The following is a 12634-nucleotide window of genomic DNA, read 5'->3' on the forward strand; positions in this document are numbered from 1 at the left end:
ACCATAAATTTGAAATAGATGAGAAAAAGAAAGCATGGAGATGTGTAAGATAACCAAGATTGCGGCTACTGTAAGCCCTATGTCCTTGCTACTCGTTTTCAATAAAATTGAATTTGATCATTTTCTCAGTTAACACATAGAACGGCATCTAATCAATTTCATAGTGTACAATGTCTATATGCTTCCAGAGAAGCAGTTTTCCCCTAGATTATGGTAGTAAGAAGTTTCCTCTGTGGGTCTTCCAAAATAGAAAACTCTGTTAGAGTACCAACATTTTCAGAGCCTGATTGTGCCACATCACGATACATCCAAAGCAATTCTCTCAGGACCAATGACGCCACACCAGGTCTGCAGGTCTATGAGGGTTTGTCTCCATCCAGGCTGAAAGGCCAAGAGAAAATGAACCGATTGCTGTTAAAAATTCTGTAAATTGCAAAGCAGTATGTGAATGCAAGGCAAAATAATTCTCATTAACATTATGGTTTTGAAAACCAGGTGGTAAACCTGAGACTTAACGCAGTAAGCAATAGGAAATTTCACATACTGACAACAAGGAAGGCTACAAGAAATCTTATATTCGTTTCTCTTTTGCTGGTAAACAATTTTCCTCCCTAGTAGGTATGCCTCTTCCGCAGTAGTATCCAAACTAGGAGAGCAAGACCTGATTTACAAACAACCTCTAAGGTAATGACTCAGAACTTCCGGATGCCTTGCCTGTCACGGACAGACAGATTCTCGTTGTGAGGAGAGAGAATTTATTCATGCAACAAAAGCAGAAAATAGAAAATCTAAAATATTGAGTACTTTAAAATGCTGTCTGCATATTTGAATGCAGGTATATGAAATATTTCAGAAAGCACTAATAATTCCAACCAATATAGACATTGCACTGTAATGACCTAAAAACAGACCTCCCGGCAGGGATCCTTTTTATAAATTTTTATGAGAATGGTCTTCATTGTATTGACATTAATGCAAGGTACATCTATCTAACTTGAGTGTCTTCTATGTATATATTACCCATTTTATCCTCAAACTTGCTAGAAGCAGAGGGAAGGGTTTTTTCTTTGCTTTTAGTTGTTGGGTTGTTTTTTTTTTAAATTTCAAATGACTTTTTTTTATTTACTGAATAGGAAGTAAAAAAAAGAAATGTTATTTATTCATTCAACATTTGCAGGCCTTTACTATGAGCCAGGCACTAGGTATAAAACACAATTCCTGTCTTCACAGAAAATAAGGATAATAGTAAAAATACTAAAAACATTTTGGGCCATTTACTTGGCCAAGCACTGTATTAAGTTCTTTATGTGCATTACTTCATTCTGTTATTGTGGCAGCCCTTATGAAATAGTCACTGCTATCTTTTCCATTTGACAGATGAAAAATTAAAGCACAGAGAGGTTAAGTAACTTTTCCAAGGTCACAGAGCTAGTTATCTGCAAAGAAAACAGTACAGGTCTATTTTGGCTCTGAAGTCCAACCTTTTAACTACAACAATATAGGGGCGTAGAGCTTCCTGGGAGAAACTCAGAAATAAACAGAGCAGCCTAGTTCATCAAGTCGTAGGACATGAAGAAACTTGGTGGTTATGGCATTTTGAGGGAGGACAATTCCACTATTATAACAAGACTTTGTGGACGAGATTTAAGCTGAGTTCCAAAGAACATGGAAGATTTAGTCTTGGTGAAGAAACAGCAGGTAGAGGAAAGAGGAAAGGATATTCCACACAGACCAAACAGCATCTCTCGTCCGTGTCTATGGACTAGATCTAAAGGCCTCATAAGGTACAGTGGGGAAAGTGGTAATGTAAAAAAGAAATAAGCTAAACAATTCACTGCCTGTTAAAAAATGTAATGCACTGTCAACACAATCCCTGAAAACAAAACAGAAATCCATTAGTGAGAAAAATAAGATGACGTTTGATTATATTGAGAACTAGGGATATAAATAATATTTAATTGTCCTCCTATGATGTATATTACGTGTTTCTTTATTCTCCAGAGAGCTTAAAATGCCTTCAAGGGCTTTCTCACCTCCACCAGCTTATCCTTCTGCTTTATTTCATAGTCATATCCACTGACACTTGAAATATTGTTCTAATTAAAGTGGTGGCACTTTAGGGGTGCTCTGAAATTTCTCCTAGAAAAGTGCCCTCTTCTCGTTCTCATCGTGAAACCAGGAGAAAGGTTTAGGGACTCATCAAGTTTCCAATCTTTTTAAAGCCCCTAGCAATTCATACCGTAATCTTTAGCACAAATGATTGTCAGATCTGGGGTTAGAAATCACCATGCTAGACCTAAAGGTTAGCTTTTTCAGCATTTTTATGCTTTTTAAAATTTCCATAAGAAGATAAATGCTGAAGGATCAGTAAGCTCAACAGCTTGGACACCCACTGCTGCCACACAGGCGTGTGAAATGCCTCCATCTGACTCAGAATTAGAGATGTAAAATTGTCATCCAGCTCAGGATGAGAGCTTGGCATTAAAAGTATTTATAACGTATGTTAGCAAAAACTGTGGGCTTGGAAAACCATTGCTGGAAAACTGGAATTCTTAAAAGAAATTCCAACAAGCTAAAAGGGTTCTGGGCAGAATATGTAAATGTGGAGGAAACAGTCCATCTGCTGGGTATCTTCAAATTATCTATATATAGCAATAGCTATTCCAGTCGAGAGTAAATAATACCTTGTATCCTTATTTACACGAGAAATAATCCTATAGTTGATCTCTTCCTGTTTGACACCATTGAAACCCCATCATTATTTTCCCCTCTGATCAGTCGTCTAGCTTGTATCTTGACATATACCACAATTCATTTATTCATTTAAGAAACAATTATGATATGCCTATTATGAAACGGGAAAACTGCTAGAAAGTGAGTATACAATTTTGAAAAAAAAAATGTAGTTCAAGAAAACTGAGCAGCTCTGCGAAGGCCCTGAAGTGGGACAGATCTTGGTATATTCAAGAACATGAAAGGAGTCCCATGCCTTTTTTGCTTCATGAAGATGAAGACTGACCCCAAATCCAGCTGGTGAAGAGGCAGAGCCAGACCCTAAAGGATGGATTTCTGCATGGCTCTCCCTACCTAAACACATGTAACTGGCGAGACAAAGTATAACTTGTTCATCAAGATAGAATCTTTTACAGAATTTTTTAAGGTGAAAAATGAAGTCTTGGGGCGCCTGGGTGGCTCAGTCATTAAGCGTCTGCCTTCGGCTCAGGTCATGATCCCAGGGTCCTGGGATCGAGCCCCACATCGGGCTCCTTGCTCGGCAGGGAGCCTGCTTCTCCCTCTCCCACTCCCCTTGCTTGTGTTCCCTCTCTCGCTGTCTCTCTCTGTTAAATAAATAAATAAAATCTTTAAAAAAAAAAAAAAAAATGAAGTCTTGTCCAAATCCTGGTTCTTTTATATATACCTTTTTAATCAATTACATTTCAGACTTTAATTTATATTTAAGATTAATTTGTGTAGTTTTGGGGAAAAATACACTCAGCTTTGAAGTATAATATACGGGAAAAGATGGCTCTTCCTGTCATGGGGAGGGGGACCAACTGTCGCCAGGGCTTTGAATTTGATACTTGAAAAATGATGTGTGGTGGCTCATTTATTTTTCTCTTTTGGCAGCTGAATTTTTATTTAGCCAGATAAGGTCATTTCAACCAACCACTACTTCTATCATTTCATAAAATGAGGAAAATCTTACAATAAAAATTGGGAAGATGATTTCAGAATCTTCAAATTGGATAAATTTAATTTGTGGCTAGCTAACTAAATGTCCTTATTTGTCTCATTTCCCTTCAAACCCAGGTTATCCTCCCCACTGACAAAGGGGCCAGCATTTAGTCACCATTAATATACGTGGCATTCCATTAGAATTCAGGCAGGGAACTGATGAGTTACAAATCCTAAATTCTGACATGCATCTCTCAGTATAAAGAGTCCACGTAAAATTCTAGTCATGAGGCAAGGGATCAATTCCTGAGGTAGAGGTACCATCCCATTCTCTCAGAGTTGGAAAATGGCTGGCTCACTGCGTAGGGTGATGGGGCTCCAAGGAGCCTTCAGGAGGGGACAAACTGAGAAGTCAGCCTGGAAAAATACCATCTAATGAGAACACACTTGATGAACACTGGGATTAAAACTAGGAGTTTGCTGTGAAATACGTGGAATTCAGCAGGTAACAGAAATCCTAAGAATGGCGAGGCTAGTGAAGACCAGTTGGTTCATAAGACTGTAACACAGTAGTCCCCCTCCTTACCTGTGGGAAATACGTTCCAGGGTCCCAGTGGATGCCTGAACCCATTGACTGGATGGAACTCCACGTATACTGTTTTCTTCCTATACATACATACCTATGATAAATTTTAATTTATAAGTTAGGCCCAGTAAGAGAAGAGCAACAATACCTAATAATAAAATAGAACAATTTTAACAATATACTGTAATGAAAGTTAAGTGAATTTGGTCTCTTTCTCAAAAGATCTTCATTTTGTACTCACCTTTCTGCTTATAATGCCATGAGATGATAAAAATGCCTGTGTGGTGAAATGAAGTCAGGTCAATGATGTAGGCACTGCAACCTATCATTAGGCTACTGACCTTCTGAAGATTCATCAGTAGGAGGATCATCTGCCTTGGACTGAGGTTGATGGCGAGTAATGGAAACTGTGGATCAGGGGGAACACAGTCAAGAGCGAAGGTTGAGTACACAGGGTCCTAACTGACTTACACAAAGGACCTTGCAGAGCTCTCAGCTGGAGAGTTGTTTATGGTTTTCCCTATTTCTGTGTTCCATTGTTGTAACCCAGTATTGTGTAGCTGGAAACGCTCGTATTTAAGCTTGCTCGTTATCATGGTGTCTGCCTTCCTAAAGGCAGGTATCCACATTAGTTGAGCATATCTTCTCCTAAGAGAGAAGCTGGCAAAAGGTATAGCTCTTTGGACTTTTATGAAGTCAGACCAATTGGGAATGTACTTGCTAGATTTCCATGATTTCTCAGATTTCTTATACTCAAAGTTCCCTGTCTCTGCAGAAGTAAGGTCTTGAATGTCAGTGGAGTCAATGGTTTCTCCTGTCTGTAGACTAGAGGGTTTCCTCCTCCTGATTTTCTCTGTTCTCTCTCCTGAAATTCAATTGTTGGGATATCTTAGCTTGATCCTATATCTTTTTTTTCACTCCCATTTTTCTTCTCTTTTATTGTTCCATTCTTTCGAAGAGTTTCACATCTAAAATTTATATTCTACTGAATTACAAAAATCTACCATGTTTTTATTTTTCTGAAGTTTTTAAATAAATTCTTTGATTTTTTAATGTTATGTTGTATTTCATGGATCCCTTTTTTTTTTTTTTTTTTTTTTTGGTTTCTTCAAGTATCTGTAGTGGTTTTTGTATTGTCAGTTAATCTAAGTTGCAACTATGTTTCCCAGAATTCCCTTTCCTCTATTGTCCTGGGTTAGCGTTGATCAGTATAGGGTACCCCGTGCAGCTCACAAATGTTATCTGCTGCCTAATCTTGGTTGCTGAGCCACAGACCCTCCAGTTTTTGCGAGATCTCTTTCTTCAAACTCTCTAAGTCCTGGGCCAGACACATCTACAGTATGGCAAAAGGTACCTGTTTTTCTGCAGCAGATGGGTCACTGAGGCCAGAGGTGATCAGAATCAGGTTATGGATTTTCCTCAAGGGTTCAAGTTTGTCCTTGCTGTCTTCTGCTTTTCCTTCAGTGTTTCTTCCCAACTGCCAGCCCTTCTGGCCTGCGGCAAGTCAGCAACCCTGGGAGATGCACAGGCAGCAGCCTTCCAGAGGCACGTTCGCCAGCTCCCGTAATTGTGGAAGACCTCATCTCTCTAACAAAGGCCTAGCCCACGTCACTAGTTATGGCTCTACTGCTCTACATGAGCTCTGTGTCCTATCAGGATGTAGAAAGGAAGAATAAAAAGATCTACAACTGGGAACTGTCACAGCTGACCAGAGAAAGCCGATAGTTATATGTTATTCAAACATAAACAGCAAATACTGATATAACCAAAGGGTCCAGGAACTATATTCTGAATATAGGGAGTGAGCTTCTAAATTCTCATTTTTCATATTAGGACATTAAGAGATAATATCTAAGCCTGAAAAATAGGAGTTATTAGATGAACGTTGGATAATAAAATGGTAAATTGGTAAAAACTGACCATAAAACAAATGAGGAGGGAAATATTTGCACATAAACACAGCAGCAAAAGCAGTGAAAAATATATGACAATTTAAAACCAGCCAGTGTCTACAGGACATCACAGAAGCTATATATTCAGTTCTTTGCCTTATTTGGATTATAGAAGTATAGTTTGGCTTGCACAAGCTTGGAAGGAAACCAGTTAGCACACACCAAAAAACAAACAAACCAATGAAATAATGATATGGTGATACCAGGAGAATTAATAAACCTAATTTAGTCATGAAAGTGGCAGGACCATGAGACCATTTGGGTAGCAGTGAAAATTAAAGAGGAGGTAATACAAGGAATAACGGGAAAAAGGGGAGCTTTTTGTTATTGCTACTGTTATTTTTAATAAAGATGGAACCCTAAGCATGCAAATTGGATTATTTCTAGCATGCTCCAGTCTGTTGTTTCTCTAGCTCAGTTCCCTGTGTGTTTAAATAAATCAATGTAGGCATATTTGTGTTACTTTGTCTCTTCTATTTCTCCACCAACTAATATCTACGTAGAAGCTGGTTCTTTAATTAGGAACCACTGAAGATCATTCCCTTGACAATGCCTGACAGGCTTCTAGTGACTACTGCAGTCCTAAGTGAACTGCTTTCCCTGCTCCTTATAAACATAAAAGAAGCCTGAGACCACCCAGTGTAGGGAAGTTTCTATAAATACCAGAAAAAACAACTAAAAGAATTGAAAGCAGTTGACTGTGGGGAACAGGAATCGGATAGGTGGGGCAGGAATGGAGCGGGGGAATGCTCTTTTTTGTTAGGAGACTTATAAAATTATATATGTTATTATGTACAGGTAGTGCTTAGGTAAAAATAAAAATGGAATTAAAAAGATAATGGGGGCGCCTGGGTGGCTCAGTAAGTTAATTGTCCAACTCCTGATCTCACTCAGGTCTTGGTATCTAGGTCATGAGTTCAGGGCCCATGATGGACTCCATGCTGGGTGTGGAGCCTACTTAAAAAAAGAAAAAAAGATAACTAAAAATATAAAAATAGGGGCGCCTGGGTGGCTCAGTCGTTAAGCGTCTGCCTTCAGCTCAGGTCATGATCCCAGGGTCCTGGGATAGAGCCCCGCATCGGGCTCCCTGCTCTGCGGGAAGCCTGCTTCTCCCTCTCCCACTCCCCCTGCTTGTGTTCCCTCTCTCACTGTGTCTCTCTCTGTCAAATAAATAAATAAAATCTTAAAAAAAAATATATATATATATAAAAATATAAAATAAACATGCCAATTGACCACAACCAACAACAAAGAATAGGTCCGTATTTTAAACATTCTGGGGGAAAAACTACTTTCAATCTAGAATCCTATACCTAATCCAACTAATATTAATCATGTATGAGGACAGAATAAACATATTTTTAGACATTTAGGTATTTAAACCATTATCTTCCCATGAATCTTTCCTTAGGAAGATACTGGAGGTTGCATTTACCAAACCCCAAAATGAAGAGAAATGGGATGCAGAAAAGAATGAATCCAATTCAAGAGGGTGGTAGAGAGAGGTCTAAAGATGGCGACTGTACATCAGGCCTAGAGAAAAACCAGTCTCGATAGGAACAGGAAGAGAGGGAAATAATTGTGAATATTGACAAGATGCAGACTATAGATGCTCTAAATTAAACACTAGAGAAGCTCATCCATAAATTTCCAGCAACAATACACATGGCATATTAAAAACCTCAACCTGCTCTGGAGAAGCTGCACCATTAAAAAACATCTACATTATTGATCAGCCTCAGAAATGTTGTCTGGGAAGTAAAACAAATCTATCTGGCTGACTGCCCTTTCTACATCTATACAACAGAGAACTATGTGGCCATTAAAAGAATGAGGTGTATCTATATTTACTGATACTAAATAATAACCTTGATAAGCTAGAAATAGCAACGACAATAATAAACAGCCCTGGGAAAATGTAATTTGGATATAATTTGATTGGCTGTTAGCTATTGGCTTCCTGCCAGCCCAAAATGGGTGGACTGAATTTCCCATCTTAGGGAGGAAGATGTGAGAAGAGAGTAAGGCCTGCTACAGATAAGGCAGGCACCTCGAGTCTGGAAAGGAGAGGGTAAGTGTCTTTGGTCCCTATGTTTGCTTGGCCAAAGCCCTCTGGACCCGGTTGACAAAATAGGAGCCAAAAATTGCTAGAATCCCCACCACTTTACTGAACAGTTAAGCCGGCCACAGGGCCTAGAATCTTCCTTTAGACATTTAAGTGGAATAGAAAATTGTCACCAGGGCAGGGCAAAACTCAACTGAGACCAGGAAAGATTAGGCCCTTATTCCTTGAAGATGAATCTGGATAGTGTCACCCCAGTCATTTTATTAACCCCCTAATCATGCAATACTGAATTTTTTTAATTGAATTTGTATTCTACTCACCATGTTATGATGAGGGTTTATATATATTTTTAAATAAAAAATGCAAGATGCCAAACATTATATATAGTATGTTATGATTTGTTATGTAAACACGACTATTTGTATACACACACACACATACATACACACAGAAGTACATATTTGCTCCCAACTTGTTTGGGGAAGGATAATAAGAAACTAAGAATAGTGGATAAAACTGAAGGACAAAGATGGGAAGGAATCTCACATTTGCTGTACACATTTTAGTCCTATTTGAATTTTAAGGGTTTACCAATTATCTATGATACTTAGGAAATATAACTTTAAAAAGAAAAACAAAGTCATGATAATATAACATTTATTTAAAAGAGTCAGTATAAAAGGGAATGGGAAAGAGCTGGTCCATCATGGCCACAGATTCCTTTAAAAAGGAGAATTACAGAGTAATGACTATAAAGAGGTGGTTGCAGGAGATAAAGGGGATGATGCTAAGAGGAAATTCTTACCACATGAATTAAAACACTGTGAACAGTGAAATTTGTATTATATATATACAGTTGGGATTTTTTTTTTTATTATAGCTGAAATTAACCTATCTGGGGAAAATACAGGTTTCACAGTAAAATTAAGGATAAAGAAAACATTTTACTGGAATTAAAAAAATACTTCATTTGGGAATTCTGTTCAATCCTGCCATATTTCTGTAGTGAGCCTGCTTTTCGATTTCATAAGATGATAATTTCATACCTTCCCTTTTTTATTTATTTATTTTATTTTTATTTTTTTAAATATTTTATTTATTTGACAGAGAGAGAGATAGCGAGAGCAGGAACACAAGCAGGGGGAGTGGGAGAGGGAGAAGCAGGCTTCCTGCCAAGCAGGGAACCCGATGTGGGACTCGATCCCAGAACCCTGGGATCATGACCTGAGCCGAAGGCAGACGCTTAACGACTGAGCCACCCAGGCGCCCTTCCCTTTTTTAATCAAATTTCTTCCTACATTCCACTATGGCATTCACCTCATAAGCCAACCTTCAGATGGCAATTCTACCCTATATTTCACTGAGTATATAGAACTTAGCAGAAAAAAAAAAAATAGCTCTCATCTTCCACTCAAAGGAGAACCAACTGTATCTCCACTGATCTTCTGTGTGTTCTAGCTAACCTCTCAAGTCTTCCTGAAGAATCCATGAAGAACTGAAATGTCTTCCTTTGATGACCCTCACCAGCCTGCTCAAGATCATTCTGCTGTAACTGATCTCTTTGCTAGCTGCAAATACATAAAAGCAAACCTAACTTTTTCCAGACTGGCTTTCCCCTCTTTCTTTTCCTTATGTATCTGCTTTTGCCTTTGCTGACTGATGGCAGCCTAACGTCCTCCATCCTATATATAAATAAATTATTAGCATGCATATAACTAACTCAGTATCTCTGAGTGGCCCTTTGATAATTTTATTTCTGGAGTTTTAAATGAAGCAATATTGACCTGAATTCTAACACTGCAGCCAATAAAATTGTGCACTTCCAGGGGCTCAGCTTCCCTTGGCTCCTCTGATAAGTCTCATGAGCAGTAATTCAATACTTCAACTCTACCATGATAAGTATACATCTTGGTTAAGTTTGTTTCTGGTTATAATTCTGATTTGTGCCAGCTGGTTATTTATTCCCATTGATGGCTAACGTAATCTGGCCTCGGAGTGCCTGAGTGGTTCAGCCAGTTAAGTGTCCAATCTTGATTTTGGCTCAGGTCATGATCTCAGGGTCCTGAGATGGAGCCCCATGTTGGGCTCTAAGCTGGGCGTGGATCTGCTTGTCCCTCTCCCACTGCTCTCTTAAATAAATAAATAAATAAATAAATAAATAAATAAATAAATAAATAAAATAAAATCTTAAAAAAATAATCTGGCCTTTGATACCATGGTCTGACCATCTGGAGATTTCCATCAGGTGGCAGACAACAGGAGTTAATTCTAATTTTAAAGATCAGCTCCCTCTCTGTCCTCCCCAACTCAAGCTTTTTCTTCCTGTTTTTTTTTTTTTTTTTAGGGGCCACAAAAGTTGTCAATTCTGATAAAAATTAAAGTTCAACATCAAGATGCTATTCATTTTCAATGGCCTCTTTTAGGAACTTTTGATTTTTGTAGTGTTACACCTAAGTGGAGCCCCAGAATAGAAACAAAACATAATCTCTAAAATGAAAAAAAAAAAAAAAATCAAGCTTTTGTTGATGAGTTAGAAGTTTCTAAACAATGGAATCACTCCAAATTAAGGTCGCTTCAGATATCTTTTAATAAAGCTATATGAAGGACAGAAAGAAATTGATCTCATCAAAAATTAGTTTATTACATTGAAAAATTAGGGTTCTTAATAGCCACAGGAAAAACAGTAGCTTTGTTAAGGTGTAATTGACATATAATAAACTGCACATATTTAAAGTTTACAATTTAATGTTTTGATATATGTAAACACCTATGAGACCATCACCACAATGAAGATATATCCATCACCCCAGAAAGTTTCCTCATGCCACCTTTTTTTTTTTTAATTCAGACTGGAGTACAGTGGTGATTTCACAGGTGCAATCCTACTACTGATCAGCAGGGCAGTTTTTACTGCTCCCTTTCCCACCTGAGCCTATTCACTGCTCCTTAGGCAACCCATGGTCCCCCACTTCCTGGGGGCCACCACACTGATGCCAAATTTAGTACAGACACCTGATAGACATAGCACATTACAGCCTAGAGCTCCTGGGCCCAAGTGGTCCTCCTGCCTTAGCCTCCCGAGTTCAACCACAACAGTCCTTGGTAGATGATCCTGTATATTACAGCAGCCATCAAAATCAGACAGCACATCAAGAACTTCAAGAATATACATCAATCAAAGATTTTGTAAGCTTCCTATGACAGATTCCCTTGTCATTTTTCTGTAATACTATTTCTTAAAAATTCTTTGTTCTCCTTTTCTAACTATCCCAAGACCCTCTGGTATTTTAACTGAGTAAGCAGTTCTTTCTGAAGTTGGTCAGTTTTCTCTTTGCCTGACACCTGTGCTTCTGTTGGGCACAGCTCTTCCTACAGTGGCCAGCACCCCTGCACACTTCCTCCTCACGCCCCTGAATCTGCTCCTTAGACAATGAGCTCACAAGCAGGCCCTTTCTGTAATGCTTGTCGCTTTCAGTTCTGTTGCTCTAAATGCCATTTCTCCAAATGAACCCTCAATACGTGGAGGCTTTCAACAAGCTTGTCAAAATTGGGTGCCAACTTTGCAAAGGCCCTTTGAATTAAGCGGGCTTTAATTCTAATTTTCGCTAAATTAGATATAATCACTCATCTCCCACACACTGTCAGGCACGATCCGTTTATGGTTACAAAGGTCAAGTCTATATTTCCACTGATCAGAAGTCCTTTGGGCTGCAGAGTCACCCACAACAGCAGATCCTAGTAGGAGACATCAAAGTTTTAAGAATCTTGGAGCTAATCTCCCTGGCCAAAATTTCCTTCAGAGTTGGTAGTCATGTGTAATTGAAGAAAGTTTCAATTTACATAAAGGAAGGTCAGACAGCAGAACTGCCAAAATGGTATCTTTTTAAAAAAATTTCGTTGAGTATCGTCCACACACAATGTTACACTAGTTTCAGGTGGACAACATAGGGATTCGACATCTCTACACTACGCTATGCTCACCACAAGGGTAGCTGCCATCTGTCACCATACAACGCTGGAATATGCTTAACTGGGGTCTCTGAAGATTTAAGGTAGGATGACGTGGACAATAAATACTTCGTGAAACCAGACGCCATTTCTGGAGGGGCAACCTTTCTTCTACTCCAGACCTACGTTTCACTAAGGACTGGCAGACCTCACCGGCCACAACAGTCGTCGCCACATCGCGGGGGCGAAAGGCCACACAGGCACTGAGAAGACCACGCGGGAATCCAGCGCGAGCTCTGGTCTGGCTCCGGCTCCGGAAGAAGACCTCGGCAACAAGTGCGAAGAGGCGCCTGGGCGGCCCTCCCAGCGGCGCGTGAACTTCCGCAGGAGCCCGCCCGGAACCCGCAC

Source organism: Phoca vitulina, unplaced genomic scaffold (genome assembly GCF_004348235.1).
Source record: "Phoca vitulina isolate PV1807 unplaced genomic scaffold, GSC_HSeal_1.0 scaffold4, whole genome shotgun sequence".
NCBI lineage: Eukaryota > Metazoa > Chordata > Mammalia > Carnivora > Phocidae > Phoca > Phoca vitulina.